The sequence below is a fragment of the Bombina bombina genome, chromosome 3 (genome assembly GCF_027579735.1).
Source record: "Bombina bombina isolate aBomBom1 chromosome 3, aBomBom1.pri, whole genome shotgun sequence".
NCBI classification, from domain to species: Eukaryota; Metazoa; Chordata; class Amphibia; order Anura; family Bombinatoridae; genus Bombina; species Bombina bombina.
Window position 1 is genome coordinate 21978355 of NC_069501.1, and position 10580 is coordinate 21988934.

The window sequence follows — 10580 nt, forward strand, 5'->3', positions numbered from 1 at the left end:
CGAAGATATATCATATGGCCAGGGTTTAAATATACTGTGACACCCCTCCTGCTAAACTCACAGTGTGAATCATTAATTGTAGCATAAGTCAGGGTGGACTAAGGCCTATAGGTCCCTGAGAATCAGTTGTCAATTAGTGCATAATAAAAAAAACAGAAACAGCATATGGTTATCAAACACATTTGAGGACTTAATCATATACAATACAGTACAACCCGATTTATAATACAATCCCAGGAGGAGAGAGAAAAAAAAAAAAAATCATTCTAGGGGAGGGGGGGTGTAAAGTTCTCCAGTGATCTCCCTCTGCTCTGCCCCATCGCTTAACTTATATGAAACCACAAACGGTCTGGTCTCGTCTACTGGGGAAAACGCTCCCGAGCTAATCCAGGGCCCCTTATAGCCTTGGTGCAGAGCAGAACCTGAGGGAATCCCAGCAGAATTGTATGAGCAGACTCTAATTACTATTACATGGTCACACAAACATTGGATCTAGAAACATTTAACAGTTAAACATTGGTGTATCTTACATGAACAGCACCTGGTGAAAGAACCTTAACATATGATCTAAGCATCAATAATGAGGGGGGGGGAGGAGGGGAAAGGAAAAAAAAAACCCTCCCACTGGAGATTTTATATGAGTACATGTCAACATTAAATTAGAACCCCAGCATTTAAATCAGGATATAAGGCACACCCCATCTCATATAACAATACTTATGTATCCCTCATTACTTTCCTTTCCCTCATTTCTTCCCTTTCCTCCTCACAACCCAATGGACCTTGTCCCATGGAGAGTCAACGAGGTCATAGGGTTGGTATAAAACTAGGCAGGATCTCAAAGTACAAGACCAGAGGGATTTATTATGTCCAAAGATAGCCAGTCTATAGTGTTGCGAGCCAACCTGCCATAAAGGGAAAACATGGAACCAAACAATAACATGAAATACAATCCCCCCTTTTCAAACTAAAATACTTGTCCTGGGTTGATCATTCACTCGGAATCTGGAGCAGGAGAATCAGACTGGAGTAAACCAGCCGTAGAGGATGAAGCAATGTCCGAAGGCAAACTGGAAGTAGAAGACAATAGCTTATGGTTGGGTAGTCTCTGTGGTAAAGGCTGCCACTCAGAAGCAGGCCTGATAAGAGTATACTGTGTTGTCAGCGGAGCATCTACTGAAATTGCAGAAGGTTTTTCCCCTGGAGGTGAAGGACGACCCCTGGGCCCGGGCGTAAGGAGAAGATCCCATTCTTTAAGATATTGTCGGGTTCTATCTGGGGTATTAGCTGCAAAAAGGTGGTTGTCTCTGTGGATGAGAAGCTTCGTTGGGTATCCCCATCTATATTTAATTCTCTGCTGTCGGAGAAGTTTAGTGACTTCCCTAAATGTGGCTCTCTTCTGGATGGTAAACTGAGAGAGGTCTGGAAAGACCTTAATGCCCTGGAACTTTTCTGGTAAAGCAGGATTGGAAAACATCGCCTTGGCAATCTGTTCTTTATATGTGAAAAAGTGGAAGCGGGCAATCACATCTCTGGGCTTTTCAGATGGAACATTTCGTCCTCTAGGCAGCCGGTGGACTCTGTCTAGTAAATTTTCATTAGGCAGTTGTGGCGTCTTGAGGAGGCCACAGAATTCAGCCAGGAAGGTCTCCAAGTCGGCAACAGGGATTTCCTCAGGGATCCCCTGAAATCTGAGATTGTTGCGGCGGGAACGGTCTTCGATGTCGGCCATCTTTGCTTCTACCGTGTCAAGCATATCCACCACTACATGAGAATGGTTGGAAAGATGGACCTGTTCTACCGCCAGATCTTCCTGTTTTTGCTCCAAGGCTTCAACCCTCTTGCTGATTGTGCCGATATCTTTTCTTAGGTCAGCTATAGAACTTTTAAAAGTTTTAGTGAGAGAGTCTTGTAAGATTTTTTGAGTGATTGTGTTAACAATTTCAGATGCCATAGTGGATGGAAGTTCCCCAGTTGTCTGGGAGTGCTGATCAAATAAATCACTTTCGATAGATGGAGAGTTATTAGAGGATTCTGTGCTCAACTGTGTGTCTAGCTGAGATTTAGGTTTAAAATGGTCAGACATGGATTTTTTGTATTCAGCTTGGTTTACAGTCTTTCGTCTAGAGCCCAGTGGCATGATAAGAGGGTACTTGCGGCCAAGTCCCGCTCAGGCTGTATGAAGTAGGTACAACTACGAGTGAACAGAGTCCCAGGGAAGGAGTAGTTTTCAAATATGGAAGTTTAGAACATAGTAGAAATGAAGAGGGATAGGGCCCCCTTAACTATTTCCCCCTGCCACCAGACTGCCTGCAGCTTTACATAATTATGCCCATAGAGGCCTTTTAGCCCTGCATAGGAAGTGTGTAGACTTTCCAATAGGAGTATATATTTGTGGTAAAAAGTACACCCACTTGGCAAGCAGGTGAATAAAACTATTTGCTGCTAGCAATATTCTCTCAGGATTCAGTTAAATAGCACCACCAACAAGGAAAAATAGCATATATTTTATATACTGTTATGTTCATATGAGCAGCAGGAATTAAGGCTGTGTGTAGTATACGGTAAATACCAATCCAAGTTTTATCACATTTCTCCTTGCATCATGGTTTAAGAAAAGAAAAACGGTAAATACCAATCCTATTATTGCATATGGGGCATTATCTTCAGCTTACATGTTTTTGAGTAAGCACACATACAGAGAAAGCACATGTAAAGCAAAGGTATAAACTGCTTTATAAAAGTCCATGTGGGCCAATATCTATACCCTATGGCTCAGAAGAGGGTGATATACAATGTAGTTAGCTGGATTCAGTAATCACAGGTGATGTATCCCTAATATCAAAGGCTAGCAACTTTCTAATTACACGCTACCACGTGGGATAGTGCTGGTATCACTGTGTCTGCCAAGCTTCCCAAAATAAGATGTCAGTCAGTATTTTCGCCCTCTCCTGGGGCTATTGTTGATCCGATGGGCTGGCCAGAGGGTTTTTGGGTACCGGGTGTACCGGGTGTACTTTTGCTTATTGAGGCCCAGTATCGAGTGCCGGTGTAGGCCGCAGCAGCGGCCTTTCCTGGGAAACGGTCCGGTTCTCCCAGGCAGCCTAAATTTGCGTATCAAAGTGCCTAAAAAGTCAGTCAAGAGGCAGCTCCAGGTGGTCTCACAAGTTGTCCTAGGTGGTTTGCGAGCAGTTTTGCTAGGATTAGCTGGTTGAAAAGGCCAAAATACTCCCTTTTGGAAGCACAGCTCTGTCTCTGCACGTCTTGCCCGTTATGCTGCAGGCTCCGCCCCCAGAAATTGTACCTATTTAACAACAAAAAGAAAAACAAAACGCATACAGACAGAGACCAAACTATTCTAATACATCCCACAATAATACAAAATGTTCACAAAGAGAAAGGATGCCATCAGATAGAATGGTATACAATAGAAATTATAGGGATGAATTTGAATGTAGAAATATTTATGTTTTAGGACATTAACACCTCACCAATCTAGAGGAGAATTTATGTTTAAATAATTTTTATTGTTTTGAAGAACAAAAGTACAGAAATAAAACCGTATGACATTCAAATGATCAAGTGTCCTTTCTTCTATTGGCCTCTTAATTAGGGCGCTCCAAGGAGTGCGTTTACAGTATTACAAAAATTTCAGGTGATTAGTTTGAACAAATACTAACAGCAATGTAACGATTTCTGGTTATACAAACATCTTAGTTTTAGATCGTTATCTATATATTAACAGTAGTATCTTAGATTCGCCAAGAATCTGTCATTACTTAACCTATATATTAATTTCATCCTTAAGCTGTATCCCTGAGGTTTGTGGTCCTCCTTACTTCCTGTGTCTATGTTTATCCACATAGATATATCGTGGTGGAACCTCTAAATTAAGGGTGATCCTAAGCACTCAGAGAAGCCCCATATCATAGAATACATTATCTAAGAAACATAGGGTTAGCTAACTTGGAATTAAGAAGGGTAACAGGGGTAGGGGGAGGGGGAGGTGACGACACATCATTCCTTAGTTTATGTTATATGTACCTCAATAACTTTAGTTTGTTCATATTTTGATGACCACTTAAGTCTGTTTTCTGACCATCTTATGGGGATAAGGATCCTTTGCTTATCCAGTAATACCATACTGCTTGGGTTGTTTCTTTGTTGTCTAGAATACTTGAAGCTATCTCATACATCATGTATGTGTGATGAATTTTATTATATATCTCTGTCCAAGTTGGAATTCCAGTTATCCAGTGTCTAGCTATGCATATCCTCGTGATCGTGCACAAGATCTTAATGAATGTATTTATATGTTTATTATATTTATTGATATGCTCATGTAGTAGAGCCTGTTGGATTGTGAGATTGATATTTTCATCTAGGATCTGGCTGAGGAAGGTAGATAGTTGGCTCCATGTCCCCAAAACTTCCTTACAATCCCACCACATGTGTCTATAAGTCCCTATTTCTCCACAACCCCTATAACATAACCTGCTACCTTGTGGATGCATATGGGCTGTTCTCGTGGGGGTTAAGTACCATCGGTAAATAGTTTTATTAACATTTTCTTTGAAATCTACACTAATAAGTCCTTTCTCAGCATTCTGAAAAATCAATTCCCATTCTTTTATGTCTTTACAGATAAGTAGCTCCTGTTCCCATGCCAGCATATTTGAGGTTTTAGAGGTATTTTGGGTGGCTTGTATGGATACATATAATAAAGAGATAGTGTGTTTATTACGGTCTTCTGTTTTACAGAAAATTTCTATTGGTGTGGTGTTATCTTCTCTAGGGCGTTTTAGGTATGTTTGTATAGCTGAGTATATCTGTAGATACATATACCAGTGTAGTTTCAGTGGGTCTATCTTTGTCTGTAGTTGGTTAAATGATAGTATATTTCTCCCTCATAGGTAGTCTGCCACTCTGTATAAACCCTTATTTTCCCATTTTTTAAGTTGAGCCCAGAGCTCTCCTGGCATTATGTATCTAATCGGTATTGATAAGGAGTGCTGTTGTAGGAGTTTATATTTTGTTCTTGCTGTCTTCCAGGTCGCTATCGTAAGGTTTGTAGTGTAAGGTCTGGGTGTCCTCCTGTCTCCCTGCGTTTTCTCGGGGTCCCAGATTATTAAATCTGTCTCATCCCAACCCCCCAATTTCGCTTCTAATGTGGGCCATATAATTTCTCTAGACCTTTTCAGGAGTAGTGTGTCTTGTGCTAGTCTGGCTGCATTATAGTAGTCCATTAGGTTTGGTGCCCCAATTCCCCCCAATGACTTATGTCTAGGTAAAATTGATTTTGCTATCCTGTTCGTTTTATCACCTCTGATAAATATTAATATTTCTTTTTGCATTGTGTCTAAATCCGCTTTTATTATTTTTATAGGGAGGGTTCTAAATAAGTATAGTATCCGTGGTATGGCATTAATTTTCACTGCCGCTATTCTACCCAGCCATGAGAAATTAAAACTCTTCCATTTCGATAAATCCCGTCTTATTTGTCTGAATAATGGGGTATAATTTACTTTGTATAATTGTGTAGAGCAAGTTGGGAGCTGAATTCCTAGGTATTTTAGTGTATGTCTCATCCATTTAAAATTAAAGTTTGCTTCTAATAATGTCTGAGTCTGTCGGGGAATTGCAATGGGCAAAGCTTCGCATTTTTCTGGGTTTATCTTAAATCCCGAAATGATCGAAAAATTCTCTATTGTTTGGTAAAGATTGGGTAGAGATATTAATGGGTTCGTCAAAGTCAATAAGATGTCGTCGGCAAAGAGAGATAATTTGTATTCTGATGTGTCTATTTTGATCCCCGTTATATCTACTTGTGATCGGATTGTAGCTGCAAGTGGCTCTATACAGAGTGCAAAAAGTAATGGGGACAGGGGGCATCCCTGCCTGGTTCCATTGCGAATTGGGAAGGGTTTTGACTTATATCCTGTCAAGGTATATGTAAGGTTAATAAATATATATATTTTTTTAATCATATATTTTAAGGCTATGCAATACAATTATATTTATTCAGATCTGACTGGTCAGTAGAAATGATTCATTTCTGTCAGACAAACTGACTTCAAACATGTATAATTCTTCCCCCACTGAACAGGTAAGGTTATTCAAAAGGCACCATTTGCTCCTTAATTAAAAATACAAGCTTCAGAGCATCCCTTACCCCCATACAGTTAATAAAAACATAAATGTCTAAGGCTGTTGATTTAAGAGATAATGAGATGGGAATTAGCAGACTGGAATCAGGATACCATTTGTCTTTCAAACTGGAAAGGTGTAATAGGATCTCAAAAGTGACATGTTTTGTGAGAACTTCAGCATTACTCTCAGGTGCAAAAAGACCCCATGTGGTGAGTAAAAGACGAAGAGTCTGGGCTAGGATAACACAGAGAAAGCACATGGCTTCAAAACAACTTTATTTAGATTTTAAGTAAAATTAAATACATTTTTGCAAAGGGAACAATGCCAGTTTTCCATGTATGTTTAAAATGATTCAAATAACCCATATATGTATATATATGTTGAAATTAAACACATTATATTAAATAGATCATTGCTGCATGGGATATTTATATAGGAAATAAATTCAGAATTAGTATAGATTAAATAACCATTTTAATAATCCCATATTTGAAGTACATACATATAACATGCTTTCCTGTTTTCCAGATGGAACTAAAAGATGACACATACAGGACGATACATGGGATGAAATCAATCATATCATATGAATGTGCAATAAATGTTTATAAAGTTTTAAATACATCTCTTGAAATATAGTGAGATGGATATATGGAAGTTACTTTGATGTGATATGACTATGAAATATTGACATCTGATATTGAAATATAAATTTTTTGTTAGGCTAAATAAAATATGAATGTTAACAAAAGAAATTTACTAATGCAGTAAATTATAATATGTTTAATACGAAAAATTGAATAGTTAGCAATATAAATTATTCAATATAAATAATGTTAGACACATGTTCCATATCAAAATGACCAGAGAGGTAATGTGATCCTACCCATCTGTGATTGGTATTGCGAACTTATTAATATGAGGGAATTATGGCAGTTATTACACATTTAAAAAAAAAATTTTTAAATGTTCAGAGATGTGTTTAAATGCATTGCTATGTTGTATGTCTGCTGCCACCTAAGGGCCGAAACCGGTATAGCAGTTAAAGGATTTAGCTGTTCAAAAAAAAAAAAAGGATATATTTCCGTGGTGACCGAGTGCCAATCCAAATAGACATCCATCCTAACCATTTGGATGGTCAGATCTCGTAGGGCCACTCCCATGGTTTCATAAATGAGTGAAAAACTTATTTAAGTGAATGCAGGAAAGAGGAAAGGGGAAAGACAGATTTTGCTGACTTGAATGATATACTGCTGGGCGTCCAAAATACATTCATTCTGAACAAGCTGATCTACCCTTTTCTCAGTGATTGCAAAAATGTACTTATATATTTTCTGAGATGAAACCAGGAATCCTTGGTAACTGAACTATCAATTTCGGTCATAGCGGTAACATATATATATATATAAAAAGAAAGAGGGTTGCAATTAATATTTTAACACAGATATATGCATAATAGCTGTAGTTTAAAGTATAGTGGAAATACTTAAAGCGAGCAGTTTCATATTGTAGTTTATATTCAGTCTGTATATTGTTAAATACATATCCTTGATGCTAAATTGTTTTATCTATACAACTATAGAGTGATAACTCAGAATTGGGTTTTTACATAAATAATATATACAATTTCTGATGTTTTAATAGAAGTATAGATTGTCCTATTGTTTAAATTAGCACTGTTAGATTTGTGTTGTTTGGGTATTGAGCTGTTAAAGATTTTGGAACCTCATTGTATTAACAGGGTAAAATTAAACTGTCATATTGCTGAATGTTTGTAGCTGCTATTTTAGGTCTCATTGTAATATTTTAAATGCAGCTCTGAATGAAAGGCTGGTTTTTAAAGTAAATTTGCATGAGCTTTGCATAACATATTTTAAATAGTTTTTGTTTTAACGCATATAATATTGACTCATATTCTAATTATTACAAATATTTATGTATCAACATGTTCATAGTTATTTACTAATAATAAAGAATTCAGATATTTATATTAATTTTGTTGTCTTAGTAGAAGTATATTGATTGTGGGTTCAGTCTAAAGAAAGATTGTTAAATATATTCCCTGCCATATACTCACACATTGTTTGGAGAATACTGCTAAGATTTTTATTAATATACTGACATATTATTTGGAGGCATTGCGCTATATATTATAACTAATTATCATATTGATATAGTATATTTGTGGTAAATAGAAATTATTATAGAAGATAATTTTTTTTTTTCATATTTCGAATTGATATTTTGAAAATATAGAAGTTTTTTTTTTTGAAAATTGAAATATTGATTTTCGTGTTCAAGATTAAAATTAATATTTTGAAATATTATTAAAAATTAATTTTTTGAAAAATTAATAAAAATATTAATTTTTCATATACATTTTTTTTTTATCAAAAATATTAATTTTTCATATTTCAAAATTCATAAAAATATTAATTTTTCATATTTCAAAATTCATAAAAATATTAATTTTTCATATTTCAAAATTAATCAATAATATTACTTTTTCATATTTCAAAATTCATAAAAATATAGATTTTTCATATTTCAAGATTAATAAAAATATTAATTTTGTCATATTTCAAAATTGATATTGATATTTTGAAGATATACTTTTTTTTCCCTCTCTCTTATTGGTCAAAATTGTATTAGCGTTTTATCTTATTAAGTACAACACTAAAATAACGATGTCTTCAGCAAAAAGTAATGCTAGCGTTTCTGTGCAAGATGAAATTGTGTCCTCCCCAAGGTCCTCCGTCAATGAAGTGATTCAGAAAAAAACGCTCAAATTAGACGCCATGAATCACATCATGACTAGACTGATATTGGGGATGATGTCTCCAGGTATATTAATGAGTGTAAAGATGAGGCCAAAGATTTAGTTAAAGATATGTGGTTTGAAGATGGGGAATTATACCAAATGTTACTGCAACTTAATAGATGCACGGAACTTAGGGGGCGTGATGAATTAATTTTCAAAACTTGGCTGATCCTAATGTATTTAAGCTGTGAGATGTCTAACCAAATGGCAGGACAGAACAGACAATTAGGGCGGCTAAGGGATGAAAATAATTCATTACGAGAATTTCAAGATGCCTTTATTCAGGCAAAGACAGAGGTTTTCCATGCTAGCCAAAAGGCTTCTGACTTAGATAAATATAATCAGGAATTAATGGCTGATTTTAAAGCTTTCGAAGAAGAATATAAAAAGTGCCAAGATGAAAATAAAACTTTAAAAGCTAGATATCATGAGGCTGAAAAAGCATACTAACAGGCAATAAATTAATTACAGAGACAAATTAGCAGCTATAAGGACTGGGACAGAAATGAGAGTCAAGATCCCAGGCGGGAGGATAGACAAAGATACCCAAACTATAGCCCTAATTCAGGCCCAGAGGTAACTTTTTCCCCTAGGCAACTACATAACTCTGGGGAACCAGAAAATTATTACGCTTCAGATGAAAGGCACTCTAGCTCAAACAATAAGTCCCCAGTAAGATCCAGTGATGTACCAAATAAAGTGTATGACACCCCCACAATAATTAAATTCCTAAAGAATACAGTACGCCCATTTTCTAAAGGGGGGGCCACTTCCATAATTGACCACTTAGAGGCCTTTGAAAATGCATTATTTATAATGAGTGTTACAAGTGAGCAATTAAAAATTGAATTTCTACCCTGGGTATTTGAAAGTAAACATCACAAATTCTTTGCTTCACTAAAGGATATGAATATTCGTTCCTGGAGTGAAACAAAACGACAATGCAGAAAAGAATTCGGACAACATCGCACTAAAACGGCAGTGAGAACAGCTGTATATGGTTTAAAATGTAGTGTGAATCAAAGTCCAATCGAATTCCTTTCTATATTGAAGAATGCGTACAGCATGGCTGAAGATGATCCCGTATTTGAAGGTTCAGAGTTTGTGAATATATTTTTTGAAGCGCTACCCACACCCATCAAAATCAACTTAGCTAGAGATTTTGAGGAGAACTGTTCATTGGAATGGCTGATCAAAGAGAGTACGAAACTATACTCTATTCAGCAGTCCAATTTGGAGTCTAAAAAGAAAACCTACGCGGAAGTGGCCAGAGAAAACATGCCATCTCCACAGAGGTTTAATCTACCCCTCCCCAACGCGGGATGAGGTGCAGAGAGACTATAGCCAAAGCGGGGGACATACTCAGGCGAATAATTATGCCCAAAGAGAATACCCACAGAATAATGGGTACCCCCGCAAAGATAGATACAATAGACGGCGAAGGTATTCTCAGGATAACCAGACACCCCAAGTTAATAAAGCTCCCCAAAATAATAATGCAGAACAAATTGAACCCCAGGGGCAGCCACGCCAGGATAGAAATAGCAGCTCTAATTCTGAGGGGAACCAATGGTCCAAGAATCATTATTATGGGGCATCAAGAGATAGG